Source organism: Xenopus laevis, chromosome 4S, assembly GCF_017654675.1.
Source record: "Xenopus laevis strain J_2021 chromosome 4S, Xenopus_laevis_v10.1, whole genome shotgun sequence".
Lineage (NCBI taxonomy): Eukaryota > Metazoa > Chordata > Amphibia > Anura > Pipidae > Xenopus > Xenopus laevis.
In genome coordinates, this window is record NC_054378.1 from 32,725,026 (window position 1) to 32,744,480 (window position 19,455).

Genomic DNA, 19,455 nt, shown 5'->3' on the forward strand with positions numbered 1-19,455 from the left:
GGCGGGGCAAGCAATTACTTTCACTTTCCATTCAGAACTTCCTAGATGTCACCGCTCTCCCCACATTCCCCCAGCTCTCTTAACGATTTAATTGTGTAACCAGTGCATGGAGATGGACATTGGGTCCCTGTCCCCTGGTGCACAAGATTCTGAGATGATGCAAGGCTTGCCTTAATAACAGTGTCCACAAAATGGCTCCATCCTAGTTGCTATAATTATGAGTTCCCAGACTGATGGAAACAATATTCAAATCATTTATACAGTGTAATTAAAGTTCATCTTGCTTGACTAACATGATAAAATAGGATTTGGAATAATTTTGTTTGGGTGACGGGTCCCCTTTAAGTTTGGGTATGAAACATAGACACAAGGGTTCTCAAGGTTGCCTTTCAAACATTAAAATGCAAGAAGAAACTATCAGGCATGTTCTTATTAAGCTGGCCTTATATGTACAGAACTCATCAGTCTCAGCAAGCATTTTTGCTAAACTTGAGTAAAAATATATCACTGAAAACTATATAAAAGAGAAAGGCCCTAATGGGGGCCGAAACGTTGGATATGCATTAAATAAAGCACAGTTGTTTCACAAAATGGAGTGCGGGTCCTTCTGTAACATTATATAAAGCGATTTTGAACCTTGCACCCAGGAATATCTACAATCCAGTAAGTGCATGCACTGGACTTCAAGTATATTCAAATATATATATATATATATATATATATATATATATTTATATATATTTATATATATATTTATAGAGTCTATAGTGGTACACTCGTAATGCAGGCAACTGCCTGGGTGCTGGTTAAAACATAGCTTAATTAATCAAACAAATAAAACAGCACTCCACTTGAGATAGTGAAATAAGTGAAAAAACTTTTATTTTTTTGATTATATATATATACATATACTTGAAGTGGCCACCCACTAATTACCATGTTTATTTTACAAAATTTGGCAGGTTATGAAAGTTTGAACATATTTCTATGGTTGTTTCAGTTATTACAGTATTGTTAATGAAGGTGAATTGCCCTTTAAGCTGTGAGTCTAACCTTTCCCAAGGGACCTGTTATCTTAAATTGTTGCATTTACTTATTTGCATATCTCAGAATTTTTACAAAAGTATCTTTTATGCAGCTGTGGCTGTTCTGGGCTCTCTGCCAAAAGCCAATTAAGTTAGAAACTTTGTTTCTTTTTCTGGCTGTTCAGTGCAGATAAAAAAGACTTTCCAGTAAAAACGAGGCACTGCGGGTTGAGCTGTCAAAAGAGGGACTGTCCCTCTAAAAAGGGACAGTTGGGAGGGAGAGGAAATGGGAAAAGATTCCTATGGGACAGGCAAAGGGAAATAGTTCCTATATGTTAGAGCAGGGGTCCCCACCTTTATCTTACACATGAGCCACATTCAAATGTAAACAGAGTTGGCAACACAAGCATGAAAAATGTTCCTGGGGTTTACCAAACAGGGCTGTAATTGGCTATTTGGTTTTCTCGCAACAAAAACTTGCCTCCAAACAAGGAACTTATAAAGTATAAAGGCCACTGGGAGCAACATCCAAGGGGTTGGTGACTAACTGGTTTGGGGACCACTGACTTAGTGGAAGACTATTGTAGGGACCCATAGGGTTAATTCTCCTATGGTCTGAACGACATGGTGGAAATCCCCTTGCCTGTGCAGCTACCGGGTCTCCTAGAGTCTTGGGAGGGTCTGGAGCACTTGTCCCTGTGTAGCATGTCTGTCAGATACCGGAGGGTGTCACAAGGTGTCGCCGCTGCACCACATTTGGATATATAGGAGAGCCATGTGCTCACAGCCATTCCTGCTTTCACTTTCACTGAGACAGGGTGGACAGAGTCTACTGCAAAGATGTAGGGGCAGGAGCCCCTGGATGGCTGGGGTGCAGCAGCCCCAAGTCAGGGAGCTAGACCAGGAGTGTCTGAAGCTCCTAAATGCAAAACCTGGATTTTGTGGATAAAGCAAGTTGTGTGCTCGGCTAGGAGAGTTTGGAGCCTTTGAGGATGTCATCACGTGGATGCCTGTTCCAGCTCTGTGTGAGCCCCTGGGTGAGTCTGCCTGTGGGATGGTAGAGGAAAGGAAAGGATCCAGCGTGTCTCCAGTTGTAATATGGGTTTTGTGTGTGCCTGCCATGTGGGAGCCAATACTTGTCCAGCGGGAAAGGTGTTTGGGCAGCTAGCGCTACCTGGGAACAATGGTGATCTCTGGGGAAAAGGGACTGAGACTCTTTGTCCGCCAAAGGAGTAGTGCGGGACTTTGCCTGGCAGGGAGGTGCCGGATGGGACTATCACAGGTTCCCCAGGGTAGTGGGTCATGCTATGTGAATGCATATGATTAAACTGAATGTTTACTTTGCCTTTAATCTGGCATAAAGTTGATCTTGTTATACAGCACTGTGTGTGTATATTACTGTTTTCCTAATGGGCCACCCGCAGGTGTATTCCCGGATCCCATTAGGTGGAGGCACTGCCAAGAGAGGAACTTCCCAGTACCCTTTCACTTTGCAAAGAGGACTCAGGACCTGCATTGGTATTTGGTATAACAGTACAACCTTGGCCCCAAAGGGGTGGCCAAGAGGGTGTTACACTATCATGTTTTTCTTTTTGCAATCTGTAGAATCATATACTGTATGTCTGTGTAAGCAAATTATATTTAGATACTGGTTTCCACCTATAACCGATTAACATAAGCTCATCTGAATTAGACTATGACAAAAAAAGGTATTTTTCCCTTTATCTGTGTGACAGAAGAAAATATATTCAGAGCAAGAAAGATTCATCAAATTGTTACAGCAGATAATGTAGCCCAGCAAATTTCAATGGATCAGTATAAATGAAAAATCAGATTAGTTCATGTAAACAGACTTTAATCATAATTGTACGAATCACACATTAACAGAGCAAGAACATTTAATAATTCAGAGTAACACAATCAATATTTAGATTATTTCAAATGGTAGCAGTTAATATGTTTAGTGTCAGCACAATTCTTAGGGGCCGATTCACTAAGCTCGAGTGAAGGATTCGAATGAAAAAAATTCGAATTTCGAAGTATTTTTTTGGTACTTCGACCATCGAATTGGTTAAATTCGTTCGAATTCGAACGAAATCGAACGAATCGAAGTAAAAATCATTCGACTATTCGACCATTCGATAGTCGAAGTACTTTCCCTTTAAAAAAAACTTCGACCCCCTACTTCGGCAGGTAAAACCTACCGAAGTCAATGTTAGCCTATGGGGAAGGTCCCCATAGGTTTGCTAACCTTTTTTTGATCGAAGGATTTTCCTTCGATCGTTGGATTAAAATCCTTCGAATCGTTCGATTCGAAGGATTTAATCGTTCGATCGAACGAAAAATCCTTCGATCGATCGATCGAAGGATTAGCGCTAAATCCTTCGACTTCGATATTCGAAGTCGAAGGATTTCAATTCGAGGGTCGAATTTCGAAGTATTTTTAACTTCGAAATTCGACCCTTAATGAATCTGCCCCTTAATGTTTATCTGATTCATTTACACTCTTTGTTAAAACAGGGAGGGCTCAAAGACTCCCTAAAAGATTATTTCTATACTTTTAAATCGTAAGTAGGGATCTCTTTACCACCTATATCAGTTACTACTTGTATGTTATCTGTCTGTTCGATATGTTCACCCATCTGTTGTACAGTGCTGCAGAATATATTGGTGGTTACAGAGTAGGGAGGATTCTTGTTCTGATCCTTCGTAACACTAGGAACAGTGCCTTTGTTTTAACAGTGGAATGTTCTGTGTTCTAGAACATTCACACTATAAAATCTATAGGCTGGAACATGCTGCACTGGTTTTTGAGAACAGTGATAATTTCAGTATCCTATCTTCATATGTGTTATTAAAAATAGTATGGGAGTTTACATAAGAGAATTTTGAGGTAGAATATCTTGGTGACTATATATATATATATATATATATATATATATATATATATATAGTTTTTTGCATATGTAGTAAAGAATGGACCCGCACTCCAATGTTCTTAGTGAAAAAGATGATGTGTTTTATTCACAATGCATATCCAACGTTTCGGTCCACGCTGGGACCTTTCTCAAGGGTCCTTGAGAAAGGTCCCAGCGTGGACCGAAACGTTGGATATGCATTGTGAATAAAACACATCATCTTTTTCACTAAGAACATTGGAGTGCGGGTCCATTCTTTACTACATATGCAAAAAACTTGACCAACGCACCCATCATCTAAAAAATCCGGTAAGAGTGCGCTCACCACAATTGACTATATATATATATAGTATGCAAGGTGGTCTGTGGGGTCTGGACAGCACAAGGCATTTTAGAAATCTAAATAATTTCAAAGACTGAATGACACAGGTAGAGAAAAATAAAGATTTAGCCTGTATAAATTTTCCAGTGTTTATTGGCAACCTCTTCAAATAACAATATCAACCCCCCCCCCGCTGATGGGGCTCATTATACACATATCTATTATTTAATTTATTTTAATATTGCTGCACTACAGGAAATATTCATGCACTTCAGCTCAGATATCTTTTATGGACCACAGTGGTATGAAGCAATAATCCAATCCCAAAGGTCACATCAGTAGACATGTGTGTCTCCTATTTAACTAGTTATGCAGAAACCACCTATTTCAAAGTATAAACTAAATGGATTTTAATGGATAGAAAGTCTGGCCTGACCAATACATTTTGACACAAGGTACCCATAGGTTGTTATTGGTTTTCAGAAAAGTGCAACCTCTGTGTTTGTTAGTACATGAACCCAACTCTCTGCAGTAATATCACGTCAAGTAATTTAGCACAAATTGGCACAATCTAAGGAGCTATGTATTTTGTTTCTGCACAGCATAAACAGAATGGATCCAAGGAAACATGGCTCTTGCATCAAGTGACAAGTAATTTCCAAGATTATCCCCATCTTGCTGCTCCACACTCCTTATCTCAGTCATAACAGCTGCATCTTTTATGCACAGGCTTCCGGCTCTCAAAAATACATCGATCCATTTTCCCAATACCAGTTAAAATACTGGCACATAGAATCACCATTCCATGTGCCCATCTGTTATCTTCTTTAACCTTAAAACAATCTTGAGATCATTTTGTGCCTTACTCATTACTTCAAAAACACTACTACCACGCATGCAGTGCCGGGCCAAGTCGGACAAGCGCTCTATGCAATCCAGTCGACTACGCCGCCCCCTCCTCGTGCACGTTTAAGCACGCATGTACATACATAAGAGTGCACGTGACAAAGATGTGTCACATGTGGGGGACAAATTGGTCGGAACAGGGGTAAGGCAGCAGAAGAGGTACGTGCCTGGCACCCTTCTACCTTTGTGCCCTGGGCACGTGCCTCTTCTGCCTAGTTCCGGCCCTGCACACATGGGTTTAATAATGGCGGAGACCCAGTGGATGACCAATCAGATAAAGCAGCTAGCAACTTGCTTAGTTTGGGCAGGCAAACATTACAATATGCCTAATGGGATAGCCAGAATGCTCGGGATCTTGGGTTTTATGAATAAGGGCTATGTAATTTGGATCTCAATATCTCAAAACACAAAAAAAAAAGAGAACTAAACCCTAAAAAACAAATATGGCTAAAAATTCCATATTTAATATACTGAATTTATTGTAAAGTTTTTAGCTTCTCAATAGCAGCAATAATCCAGAAATTCAAACATGTCTCACGGGGTCACCATCTTGGAAAGTGTCCACTCACATGCTCAGTGGGCTCTGAGCAGCTGTTGAGAAGCTAAGCTTAGGGGTTGTTACAAATTGAGGATGGCCTGTAATGTAAACTGAAGCTACAAGGCTAATTATTAAATTCTGATGTTAGTTGCACTGGTTTCTGTGCGGTCATGTAGTAATTATCTGGATTAATTAATACAGACTTATATTGTGACATTTATATTCTATGTGTACTGTATATTGTGAGTTGGTCCCTAAACTCAGTAAGTGACAGCAGTACAGAGCATGTGCAGTGAATCAGCAGAAAAGAAGATGGGGAGCTACTGGGGCATCTTTGGAGACTCAGATCTTCCCTGCTAAAGGGCTGTGGCACAGAAGCCCAAAACATAATGAACAGCAGTTCTAGCCTAATTCTTTAGTTAAGCTTTAGTTCTCCTTTAATTAAATCTCAGTTAGAATCAAGTACAAAGTACTGATTTATTATTATAGAGACAAAGGAAATATTTTTTAAAAATTATTGGAGAGATGGGAGATGGCCTTCCCATAACTCTGGATAATAGGTTTCTGGATAACAGAACTCATACCATACTTCTGTAACTTGATTGCTACTGTCCCCACCCTCCTAGCACTGCATGCTTGGCCACCATATACCACTAAATGTATGGTTTCCCTACTAAGGATAGAATCATCAACATAAGAGTTCTTGCATTTTGTACTAGTCACTTAGTGAAACACTCTTATCAGGTATGTAAAAAATATGCATTAGCTGGGAATTATATTCAACGTTTGATTGGAAAATTGTTACTCCAAATGGTTTTCCATTTTGCATTCAAATTCTGTTTCTTGCTTCTATGTCACTTAATGTTAAATAGCAGCCCAAAGGCTCTGTGGCTGATCTTCTAAAACAAATGGCATATCATACCAATGCAGTTGCCCGTAGAAACCAATCAGATCTTTGTTTTCATTTAACTTCTACAACACGCTGATTGGTTGCAATTTATCACCTTTGATAATAAAATAAATCCACTTTTAGATTGTAAGCTCTAGGGGTGCAGGGACCTCCCCCTGTTGTCTACTAATAATATGCGATTGTAACATGCATTGAAACCGTGACATAATATTTAAACTGTTATGATTGTTTTGGTATCATCTTACTTTGTACAGTACTGTGGGTGTCAAGGATGTTATATAAATACAGGTATAGGGCCTGTTATCCAGAATTATAGGGACCTTTCTGTAATTTGGCTCTCCCTACTAAGTCTACTAAAAAACTCATTTAAACATCAAGTAAACTCAATAGGATTGTTTTGCCTTCAATAAGGATTGAAGGATGATCTTAGCTGGGATCAAGTACAACGCAGCTGTACACAGAAAAAGGAAATGGTTCTAAAAATTCATTAAGTGCATAATTATTGTATATAAATGTATTATTCATTAGTGTCATATTATAAGACAAAAGTATCTAAAATTATGAAATGCCAATCAATATAAATGGGAGACTCTGTGTTAGTTCTGACAAATGTTTTGTTATCCCAGAGGATTAAGATGGCCATAGGAGCAAAGATTAAGGGGTATATTTATCAAAGAGTGAAGTTAGAGATCTCCACAGTCCGCACAGTGAAAAACCGCATCGCTTCATTCATTTCTATGGGACTTTTAAAGGAGTATTTATCAAAGGGTGATAGTGAAAGTTCACCATTTGATACAAATGCCTTTAAAATCCCATAGAAATGAATGGAGAGAGGCAGTATTTCACTCTGCGGACTGTGGAGATCTCAGACTTCACTCTTCACTCTTTGATAAATATACCACAGAGTCATATGACCGATTGTAATCTTGTGGGTATATTTATCAAAGAGTGAAGAGTGAAGTTTGAGATCGCCACAGTCCTCTAGAGTGAAATACCGCCACTATCCATTCATTTCTATGGGCTTTTTAAAAGAGTATTTATCAATGTTATAGTTCGACCTTTGATAAATACACTTTTAAAAATCCCATAGAAATGAATAGAGAGAGGTTATATTTCACTCTGCGGACTGTAGAGATCTCTAATATCACTCTTTGATAAACATACCGCTTTGTGGGCTCAGAATAATTATCCAGACATTTTTCATACCATGGTGATTGGTTGTTAATTTGATCGAACCGGTTCGAAAATTTGTGTTGGCTAAAGATAATAGCTCTGCATGTATTGCCTATCTGACAATATCAATGGGTGACTGGCATTACTATTCCCGGGACATAACTTGCTGTCATTTCATGGCCACTACATTGTCTGATTTGTTCTTTTTCCTACAAATCTGAATAATTTGTTGTCGATAGGGTTGCCACCTTTTGCAACGGTGGAGACCAGGCAGGGGGTGGGCTGTGATGTCAATCGTCGTGTCAATCAAGGGAATCCTTCCCGGTTTTCCAAATAAGGAAAACCGGGCAGGATTCCCTTGATTGACACGGCGATTGGCAATTGACGCATCATAGCCCCGTCTCCTGACATCATAGACACTCCCATCTAGGTCACAGCCCACCCCCCTGCCTGGTCTCCACCGTTGCAAAAGGTTACTTTTTTTTTTACACACACATTATTTCATTCAAGAATTATTTTATATTGGAAATGTTATTCATGGACTAGAGCTTTTCGATTGGCCTTCAGGTTTATATTTTTCTTCCCTTTTATTCTGCGTCATCTGAAATCCCATTGACAAAGATAACCAAAGAATAATTTGAATGAAAAGCTTCAAATCTATCATTATTATTATTTCTTTATTGCTAATTCTTTTTTATTTTTTGCTGTATTATTAATTTTTCTGACTTCCATTGTGATAACTCGGGAAATTAATCCCAACAACCAAATAACAGGTAATATTCTCAGCCTAAAAGCTGCACAATAAGAACTGTAAATATTTGAAACACTGCAAAAAAATTAAATGCCTTGTTGCTTGTCTTGCCACTGTCTAAAGCAGTGATTCCCAACCAGTGGCTTGTGAGCAACATGTTGCTCACTAAAACCTTGACTGTTGATCCAAGTGGCCTCAAAGCAGGTGCTATTCCTGGCTTAGATGCAAGTTTTGGTTGCATTAAAAACAGGTGTAGTGCCAAACAGATCCTTCTTTAGACTGCGTGTCCAGATAGTGGATTCCAAATAGTCAATCACAACCCTTATTTGTTTTTCATTTTTTATTATTTGGGGTATTTGAGCTATTTCACAATTGCAGTTTACAGTTTCAGCAGTCTGGTTGCTAAGGTCCAAATTACCCTAGCAACCATGGACTGATCTGAATAAGAGACTGGGATATAAATAAGAGAGAGCCTGCATAGAAAAATGAGTAATAAAAAATACCAATAAAATCTATTTGTAGCCTTACAGAGCATTTGTTTTTAAGATGGTGTCAGTGACCCCTTAATAAAAAAAAACCCTACCCTCCTACACTACATAGACCCCCTCCTGCTCCCCCCAGCCTTGCTGTTACCCCTGGTAAATGCCCCTAACTCTTTACTAACCCCTTGGTGCAGATTCAGGGCATCAGAGTTCTTCTTCTCTTTGGTAATCTTTGGGTCTTCTTCCGACGCCATTTTCCTTGACTTTCGTGCATGCGCAGTTATCACAAATGGAAGATTGCTCCAACTGCGCATGTGCCGAAATGCCGCTCTCTTCCAGAGATTACCGAAGTGAAGAAGATTGCGCCTGTTAACTCTGATGCCCTGATTCTGCACCGAGGGTAAGTAAAGAGTTAGGGGCATTTACCAGGGGTAATAGCTATGCTGGGGGGGAAGCTGGGAGGGGGGTCTATGTAGGGTAGGGGGGTAGGGTTTTTTTAATTAAGGGTTTAGTTCTCCTTTAAAGGTTGGAAAGAGTCAGAATAAAAAGGCAACTAATTAAAAAAACTATTAAAAATAAATAATGAAGACCAATTGAAAAGTTGCTTAGAAATGGCCATTCTATTAAATACTAAGAGTTAAATTAAAGGTGAACCAACCCTCTAAGGTGAACTAATGATATAAGCAAGGATAAAAAAATCCCTAAAGGAAAATATACACCTTTATATGTTGTCTAAATTGTCTAAATAATAATAAGAGGTACTATCAACTGTATAAACAAAGCTGGTTGTTTACAAATTTAATTATACACATTAAAGTAGCTGACATTTTGCTTAAAGGCATTTTACACCGAGATCCATAGAACAGCACCATCTACAGGTTAAAAATAAACATTGTTCTGGTGTGGTATACAACATGGCAAGTCAGTCCACTATAAGCAAATCATTACTCTACCCAATAGTATAATAATACCCTTTGAATGAAAATAAATGAAAGAAAAAAACATTTGCTGCAACTAATGTATATTTCCCATTTAAATGCTGGCTTAAGTTGGACACCACCCAGCAATAGAGTTACTATGACTTGAAAATGGGATACTTGGTGACTTCTTGATTTTAGGTCAGGTTCAAGAGCATGTGATGTGAATATGAGATTTGTGAGTAATGCTGCGTATTTTATATTTAGCAAACATTTGTATAGCATTCATTATGTTCAGAATGCAGCTCTGTAGTGCCAGTCTGTGAATATATTTGCATATTGGATTATTCAAAAGTTTTCTATGTTTTACTATTTTTCTTTAAATTTTAATGAGCATTTATTTTTAAACAAAGAATAATGCTTTTAATTGACAACAATTAAAAATATAAATTCCACTACCTAGTTGTTTAGGCTCAATTTCTATGAGTTGGTAATGTTCATATTTTAGGCAAAACGTACTGGCCGCGTGCTTTGTGGATTCTCACTGGCTGGGATGCAATTTGTTGCAGCTTCTAGACACCTCAACACCACCCAGGCACTAGCCAGTGAGAGTCAACAACAATGTGGTCAATGAGCATTCTACAAAATAGACTTGAGTCAAGGTGTTTCTGTTTCATACAGCCATTGTATAGCCACTGTTCTGATATTCTAATAAACAGTTGCTGCTTGCAATTTTGGAAATATGCTGTAGTGGACTATAGCAACTGTTCTGCCTGTCTAACGTAGTAAGGGGACTGAATTCACAGTGGGGGACTGATGGTCCAGTGTGTGTATATATATATATATATATATATATATATATATATATATATATATATATATATATATACACATATATATATACATACATACATACAGGATAAACTGGATAGACCCAGGCTATTTGTGCCTGTCAACATAAGGAAACATCAAAAATATGCAAACAACCTTTTCTTCAATTGAAGATATACCAGCGCTAAAAGCTCAGGGTAGACACAAGAAGGAAATGCAAACACAATATAGTGTAGTAGTTTTTAGATCGAATGAAATATATATAACCCCTTGTGCGGTAGTTAAACTATGTGGTTTTGGGGTCTTCCACCAAGGGGTTAAAAGGCCATTTTCCGTGCTTTTGATAAATAATGTGGCCACCTCCTGTGTGGGGCAGTGGGTACTTACAGACGTTTATAAATATCACCAGCATATAATAAAATCCCTTGTCCTATTCTTGGTGAGTATATGGGGCAGTGGGTACTTACAGACGTTTAAAATTAACATCAGCATGTAATAAAAATCCTTTATCCCAGTCTTGGTAAGCTCCAGGTTTCTAAAAAGCATATGCTAAAATCGTGTAAAAACTTCTTTAATAGATTAAAAGATAAAAACATAGATTGCACTCACATGTGTGTGCTTAATATAAGCATAAAAAGCAGTTTGCATTAGGGTTTCTCAAGTCCTGCGGGTTGAGAAACCCTAATGCAAACTGCTTTTTATGCTTATATTAAGCACACACATGTGAGTGCAATCTATGTTTTTATCTTTTTAATCTATTAAAGAAGTTTTTACACAATTTTAGCATATGCTTTTTAGAAACCTGGAGCTTACCAAGACTGGGATAAAGGATTTTTATTACATGCTGATGTTAATTTTAAACGTCTGTAAGTACCCACTGCCCCATATACTCACCAAGAATAGGACAAGGGATTTTATTATATGCTGGTGATATTTATAAACGTCTGTAAGTACCCACTGCCCCACACAGGAGGTGGCCACATTATTTATCAAAAGCACGGAAAATGGCCTTTTAACCCCTTGGTGGAAGACCCCAAAACCACATAGTTTAACTACCGCACAAGGGGTTATATATATTTCATTCGATCTAAAAACTACTACACTATATTGTGTTTGCATTTCCTTCTTGTGTCTACCCTGAGCTTTTAGCGCTGGTATATCTTCAATTGAAGAAAAGGTTGTTTGCATTTTGGTCGATCTGAGGGAGAACAGGTCATATACCGGCAAAGGGAGTGAACTGCAGAACCTTGGGATCTTGCCATCAAAAATATGCAGTCTACATGTATGCTTTTAATTAAATGTTTTGAAAACTTCTTTTAGCAAACACTTGGAGAAGTTACATACACACTGGTATAGAAAGCATCAAAATGGAAATACTGAAAAGAAACTAACAGTGTAGAGGTACAGCAATCTTTCAATCTGTCACAGTAGAGTGTGTGACATTTGCACATACACACCATCCAAGATACCTTACTCATACATGTACAAATGCACTAACATGCAAGCTTTTACACACAGACATCACAAAGCTCAAGTGCACCCAAACGGTCAGGTATCATATTTGAATATTTAGCCCAGATTAGCAAACACTTTATTTCCATGGCCATGAACAAAGCCAGCAGTGTGGAGTGGGACACGGTCTATTCCTGGTATGGGAATGGTTAGCAGGGACATACAGAGTTGTGTTTAAGGGCATAAAAGATTTTACTGTTCCCAATGTTTTCCCAAAGATATGTGCAAACAAATATGCCAGTGCTGAAAGGCTCTGCACATGATGCCTTCTTGTACACTCTACACTGGAATATGTCTGTTAGAGCTATATATAGACAGTTTTGTTTATCTTCATACTCCGAGTAAATGAGAAGGTTTGTAAAGTAACAGTAACGGCAATGTATATAAAGCAACTGGGTTTTCAATGACTTTGGTTAAATGAAAGTGTATTTCTTTTCCAAACGGATATTATTTTCAATGCTGAAAACACACTGCAAATGAATAAGAAAAGGCACAAAATCCACAGAATGCAAGTCATGGTTTCTAGGCAACAGAAGCTTGTTAAACTGTCCATGTTCTATAAATTGTGACATCACAGAAGTCATGAGGTCATCCAAGAAAAGCAAAGGATTTTTTCTTAGGTCTTTGTGGAGAAAATTTATGGAAAAATACAAACGATAACTAGGGCATCTCTTAAGAATCCGTCAAGAGAAAATTATTTCCTATTAATATCTTTACCTATATGGAAATTTGAAATAAATAATTTTTGCATACTTTCTTACACGGACACTGAGAAACACTAGAATATAACATGCAAAGAAAAAGAATGTCTGTCTTGCATGTAATTATCACCTTACATTTTACCTCTCAATGTTTCCTTTGAAGCATGCCAACACTGAGCTCACAAAGATATTATATAGCAAGGTTAGACTGCTATTTATTTCCCCTTTGTACAAACCGGAGGAGATATATCATGGATGGTAGATATGTATCCCCTGTTTTTAGGTTCTGAGCCATCCAGTTAAGAGTGATCACTTTAAAGGAGAATTCAACCCTGTAGAAAAAAAACCCTGTACCGCCCACCCCACGTAAACCCCCCTCCCCCAGCCTAACTGCCCCCCCCCACCCCTCGTCGCAGATTCTGGTTTTTCCTTTCACGTTGGGAGTGGCCTGCATTTATGGTGAAAAATCCCGCTGGAATTCCCCTAAACTTCACACCTTAAATACATAGTATATTTTCTACTATTGAAAAGAACCAGTACTAATTAAAGAACCAGTAGCAAATTAACATTATTCATATACAACAGCATACCTGAAATTGAAACCTGTTAACAGTAACTCTTGAATACATATCCAGAAGACCTGGGGCTTTCTCGATATCTTTCTGTAATTTGGATCTTCATACCTTAAGTATACTACAGTATCACGTACACTTTAAATAAACCCAGTAGGCTGGTTCTGCTTCCAGTACAGATTAATTATAGCATAGTTTGGATCATATTCAAGGTACTGTTTTATTCCTACAGAGAAAAAGGAAATTTTTTTAAAAAATTGGGATAATTTTAATATAACGGAATCTATGGGAGATTGGATTTCCATAATTCGGAGCTTTCTGTATAATGGGTTTCCAGATCCCATACTGTATAATGTGTTTGTTCCTGATACAAACGAGACAGGTTAATTTACCCTATACACAAGTCCACACCCCTTTCCGTTAAAGAAACAAACATATTTCCACATGAGTATTCCATATGCATGTGAGCCAAAGCAGTTGAGCCAAAGAGCTCCTAAAAGTGGAAGTAAAATTATTCTAAATAAAAGTCCTGTTCTCCAAAAAACTATTTATCATTTTATAAAGTTGAAGACAACTGTACATTATGTTCTGTAATACACAAGGAATTACCCTGTGCAGTGTGCACAGAGAATATTAAGAATATATATTTTAGGTAGGATTGTAGGGCAACCAATTTCTACTTGGTCTTCACTATTTTTTGTAAAGTTTGCATTTCAATCTATTTTCAATCCTAATAACAAGTGGAAGGTAAGTGGCCCATGCAGAGAAATAAACCCTAATAAATATCCATGACAATGAAGAGCCAGCATCCCATTAATTCTGCTTTCTTCTTCTATTGACCATGGTCACCAAAGAACATTCTTAAATGACAAATTGGAGAGAGGATGAATTATACCCCATGTTTAATATCATTCAGTTGGAATTACGCAGAACAGATGTATAAACAGTCTCTGAAATATCTGAAACAAATAAATATAAATATGTATTTTTAGTTAATGATTTTGGCACACAACAATTGTGTTTTTTTAAAGATCGGATTTTGGTGCATCCATAAATAAAGTCCAGCCCATCCTTAGACCCCCTCCACTGCTCCTTTCTCACAGCATATAGTCCATGCAAAAGTTTTCCTGCATGTGAACCTAGCATAAAACTACAGAATTTTACAGAAGAGTTCACATGCACCATCTCCATCTTCACTTTATCTGATACTCCTCTGCCAGTTTCACAAATACGAATCAAACAGAAGCATGAATCTGATTGATTCCAGATGTAGATTCAACAGTGCATGCTTCTGCAAGATCTGTGTCGGAAAACTGACAAAAGACTGGGGAAGATGGAGTTTGTGCAGCCAACTTGCAACTCTCCATTTTATATACAAGATGTGAGGTTCCACATCTAGATGAAGCCATAATGTGGTCTACTCTTTGCCAGGGCAGTGATACAGAATTGTCGAAATAAATCACTGCCCAAGTTAAAGGGATACTGTCATGGGAAAAAAAAAAATTTCCAAAATGAATCAGTTATTAGTGCTGCTCCAGCAGAATTCTGCACTGAAATTCATTTCTCAAAAGAGCAAACAGATTTTTTTTTTATATTCAATTTTGAAATCTGACATGGGACTAGACATATTTTCAATTTCCGAGCTGCCCCAAGTCATGTGACTTGTGCTCTGATAAACTACAATCACTCTTTACTGCTGTACTGCAAGTTAGAGTGATATAACCCCCCTCCATTTCCCCCCCCCCAGCAGCCAAACAAAAGAACAATGGGAAGGTAACCAGATAGCAGCTCCCTAACACAAGATAACAGCTGCCTGGTTGATCTAAGAACAGCATTCAATAGTAAAAACCCATGTCTCACTGAGACACATTCAGTTACATTGAGAAGGAAAAACAGCAGCCTGCCAGAAAGCATTTCTCTCCTAAAGTGCAGGCACAAGTCACATGACCAGGGGCAACTGGGAAATTGACAAAATGTCTAGCCCCATGTCAGATTTCAAAATTGAATATAAAAAAATCTGTTTGCTCTTTTGAGAAATGGATTTCAGTGCAGAATTCTGCTGGAGCAGCACTATTAACTGATTCATTTTTTCCCATGACAGTATCCCTTTAACTATAAACGGTAGACTGTACTGTGTGTTGTGTACATAGACAGCACACAGAGGAGATACAATTTCATAAATAAATAACCAACAGATAAGGCGAGATTCATTTGGTTACTGACCAGAAGGCAGCAGACTCTTCTTGCTTCATAGAGTATTTACATAATAAGCAATCACTAGATCTTAGAAAAGTTCCTACAGATCATTTGCAGGTACATTTCAGGTTACATTAAACATTCATTAATCTGACTTTTCTCAGCAACAGCCTGGGCTTTGCTTTAAATCCCAATGGGTGAGCTCTAGTCTACAGGTTATTCCAAAAAATAGACATTTTAGGCAGAAAAGTGGGTTTTTCCCCTCCCCTAAGCATACAAAAGAAGAGTGATCACCTTACATTTTATTACAATAAAAAGGAACAGAGCAAAAAAATTGGCGGAACTATCATGAAAATGAAAATTTAATATAAGCTTCATCATAATGAAATAAGAACATTTCTAAATATAATAAATGAAATATTCTGCATTGTTTCTGAAATAATTAAGTTTATTTTCATTATCCCTCTCTCAGGATCTGTTTCTCTTCATTCTGTCTTCTTGCAGCAGTTGGGTGTCAGATAGTCACTGACAGTTAGATTCAATATATCTTATAGGGGGCTTCCTTTTCTAGCAGATGAATTAAGAGCTCACTCAAATAACTGATTCCAGTACAAACAAAATAACTGCCTTTTGCATGTAGAGAGACATGATGTCTGGTGATTTTAATAGAGTGAAATCTAACACATCTTCTACGAGCCCCCTTATAAGATATATTGGATCTAACGATCAATGAGTATCTGACACCCAACTCCTGCAAGAAGTCAGAATGAAAACAAAAAAAGATGCTGAGAGAGGAATATTGAAGATAAACTTGATTATTTCAGAAACGGTACAGAATTTTGAATTGATTATATTTAGAAAACTTCTTATTTCAGTATGCTGAAGCTTATATTAAATTTTCATTTTTGTGAAAGTTCACCTTTAAAGGTAAATTGAGAAAGTTTTTTATGTGGGTATATTTTTGTACCATTAACAGATGTAGGAAAATACTCAGGAAGTGACGTCATACTCAGGGGGGAGGAATAAGGACAATAGCATATACACTTCTGTCAAAGTGTATATGCTTCTGACCGGTAAAAAAGTAATTGCTTAATATATAGGTATGTAAATATTTAATACACTATTCCCCACTAATATATATATATAATACACAAAAGCCATGAATATCCTATAAATTATATCCTTATAAACGGTGAGTTCTGATGTCATCAGTTATAAACGGTGAGTTCTGATGTCATTTCTGTCACATGACTCACCGAAACTTGTGTATTATAATAAATAAAGTACCCCCAGTTGCAAAATATGAGGATATTAGAAGTTACCTCGGAGTTCCATGACCTGTATAAAAACACTCGGCCTTCGGCCTCGTGTTTTTATATGGTCATGAAACTCCTCGGTAACTTATAATATCCTTATATTTTACAAAAGGGGGTACTTTATTCACTATATATATATATATATATATATATATATATATATATATATATATATATATATATATATATATATATATATATATATATATATATATATACCCCACTAATATATATATATATATATATATATATATATATATATATATATATATATATATATATATATATATATATCTTTCTATAGGTCTTGAGAAAGGTCTTAGAGAAAGACCGAAACATCGACCAGTTGTTTTTGTAAAAGTATTTAAATAAAATGTGGACATTTTAACTATTTAAATCCAGGTATGCACCTGACTCCTTAGATTGATATATATATATATATATATATATACCACTCATTCACAAATTATTTATGGAATAGCTGTTTTTAAACAAAAATGTTTAAAATGTGTAAAAATGTTTTTTAAAGGAAAACACATTTTTAACCATTTGTTTCTATAGCACAGGCTGCAAAGAAGGTCCAGCCCTGCAAAATATTTTTTTAAAAACTATATAACTTACTGTATACTAAAAAAGAGGTTCGAATGAATGCTAACTAGTCAAGTTTCCTCTTCAAATAATACTGGCATCTGTGCTAAGGAGGCATGTTTTGGGCAAAAGTTCATATATAAAATGGAATCCTTCCAAGTTGCCAGCATTTTGCCAGTTTACCTACAGTACTGAGCCTGGCACACTGCATTGTTTCTTAGGCACGCCTGATTGAATAGTAGTGGCCTTCCAACTGTTGCTGAAACAAAACCCATGATGAACCCCAGGGTTTGATGTAGTTCAGCAACACCTGGGGGCAGTAGACTTGGAGGAGGTGGTGGGAAAGTGTGATGTAGCGGTATAATGCCCGTGGGAAGAAGAGGCAAGGGAACTACTGTAACTGTATTATAAGGAGGACTTGAGAGATCAGGCACAGTTGGGTTACTTACCGTGCGTCAGACCATGTCATCTTCCAGCTGTGCGTCACAGGGGAAAGGCACAAGGACACTTTCTATAGAGACTTTGGTCATTCATCCCCCAGTGATTTGGTTATAATTCGAAATGCGCAGAAAGTAACAGCTCTAACACGCTCTGGTCACTTAGTGCTAAAAGTGCAGCATAGCCTTGAATAACGAACATCAACCTTCTTGGCTAGAGCGCAGAGTGCAGTGCCACTGAGACACAAGCTTAGTACGGCACAGGACACACGCAACAACAGTTCCACTTGGAGTACAGCACAAAGATCAGAGCAAGGAGCAGGTTAGGGCATTGGACGGGGGCACAGCGCAGAGCTTACTGCCGACACTCACCGTTCGATATCACAGCGCTTCCCCAGTCTCCCCGACAACTGCCATGTGAGACACCGCCCCGGGCTCCCGACACAAGGATCGCAGACACTTCTTTCTCCCCGGCAGCTACTTGTGCGCTCAGCGTTCTCTGTCAGGCTGCCGGGGGCGTTATCCTGCAGTCTATCGGACTGTCTCTCTGCCCCTGTCCCGCGCTGTCTCACAGCCTGAGCAGCTGTCTCCTCCCCTCTGGGTGGGAAGAGGAAAGCGCTAATACGCTCATAACCCGGAGTGGAGCCAACTGCCCTCCTCGCACTGTCACTTCTCTTTGCTTCCTTCCTACTCTGCGTCTGCCCTGGCGCTTCCTTATCTCCTGCTTTCTCTAACACATTATCCAGCGGACCATAACGAAATCCCATAACTATGTCAACGACTTACCTGAACCCCATGTCTACCTGCGCTCCATGTCATACATGTGCCTGCTACCTCCACTCTATTTGTACCTTCTCCACCTTAACCCACTCCGTTCCAGTTACTACATATGCACTCTTTGTCCGTTATCTTCCAACTATGCCCTTTCCCTCCAGCATCTGCTCTACCTGCTTGCTGAAGTCTTATCTCCTGCCCCCCAATTGCGCTTCTGATCTAACCCCCTTGTTGCACTGGTCTGTCAACCAACATCTGTACATTTCTATTCTGCTCCCTCTGTCTCTTTGTCGACCTCTTTGGCCAATTCTTCGCTCCTCACTCACCTGCACTGTCTACACACTCCTCTTACCCCCGGTCTATCTCTGCTCCTCCCCTTTGGGAACGTTTTCTCAGACATCCTGGTGGGCCAGTCCAAACTAAGGGTTTTGGAAAAGTCTAGCCCAATAAAAAGGACAGACAGATTCTGCAGTTTCAAATCCAAACAAAATTAAAACCACTGAAAAACCTCTATTAATACTGGAAGCTGCTTAGAATTAAAACATAGTTAAGACAAAACTGTAATTTTGGAGTTGCATTCCCTTAC

The 19,455-nt window shown here is 38.2% G+C and overlaps 1 protein-coding gene across 2 annotated transcripts in view; it reads right to left on the bottom strand.

Moving 5' to 3' along the window:
• The window catches only part of cpne2.S (copine II S homeolog), a 64,739-nt gene extending 45,539 nt beyond the window's left edge, over positions 1 to 19,200 (bottom strand). The window contains exon 1 of one of the 2 annotated variants that reach the window (XM_018260452.2): positions 18,468 to 19,200. The gene's annotated coding sequence lies outside the window, so the exon portion shown is untranslated. Of the gene's footprint in view, positions 1 to 18,107; positions 18,421 to 18,467 lie in introns of those variants that run through there. The other variant, XM_041561128.1, reaches the window with a different exon arrangement.
• Positions 19,201 to 19,455: the final 255 nt, after the last annotated feature.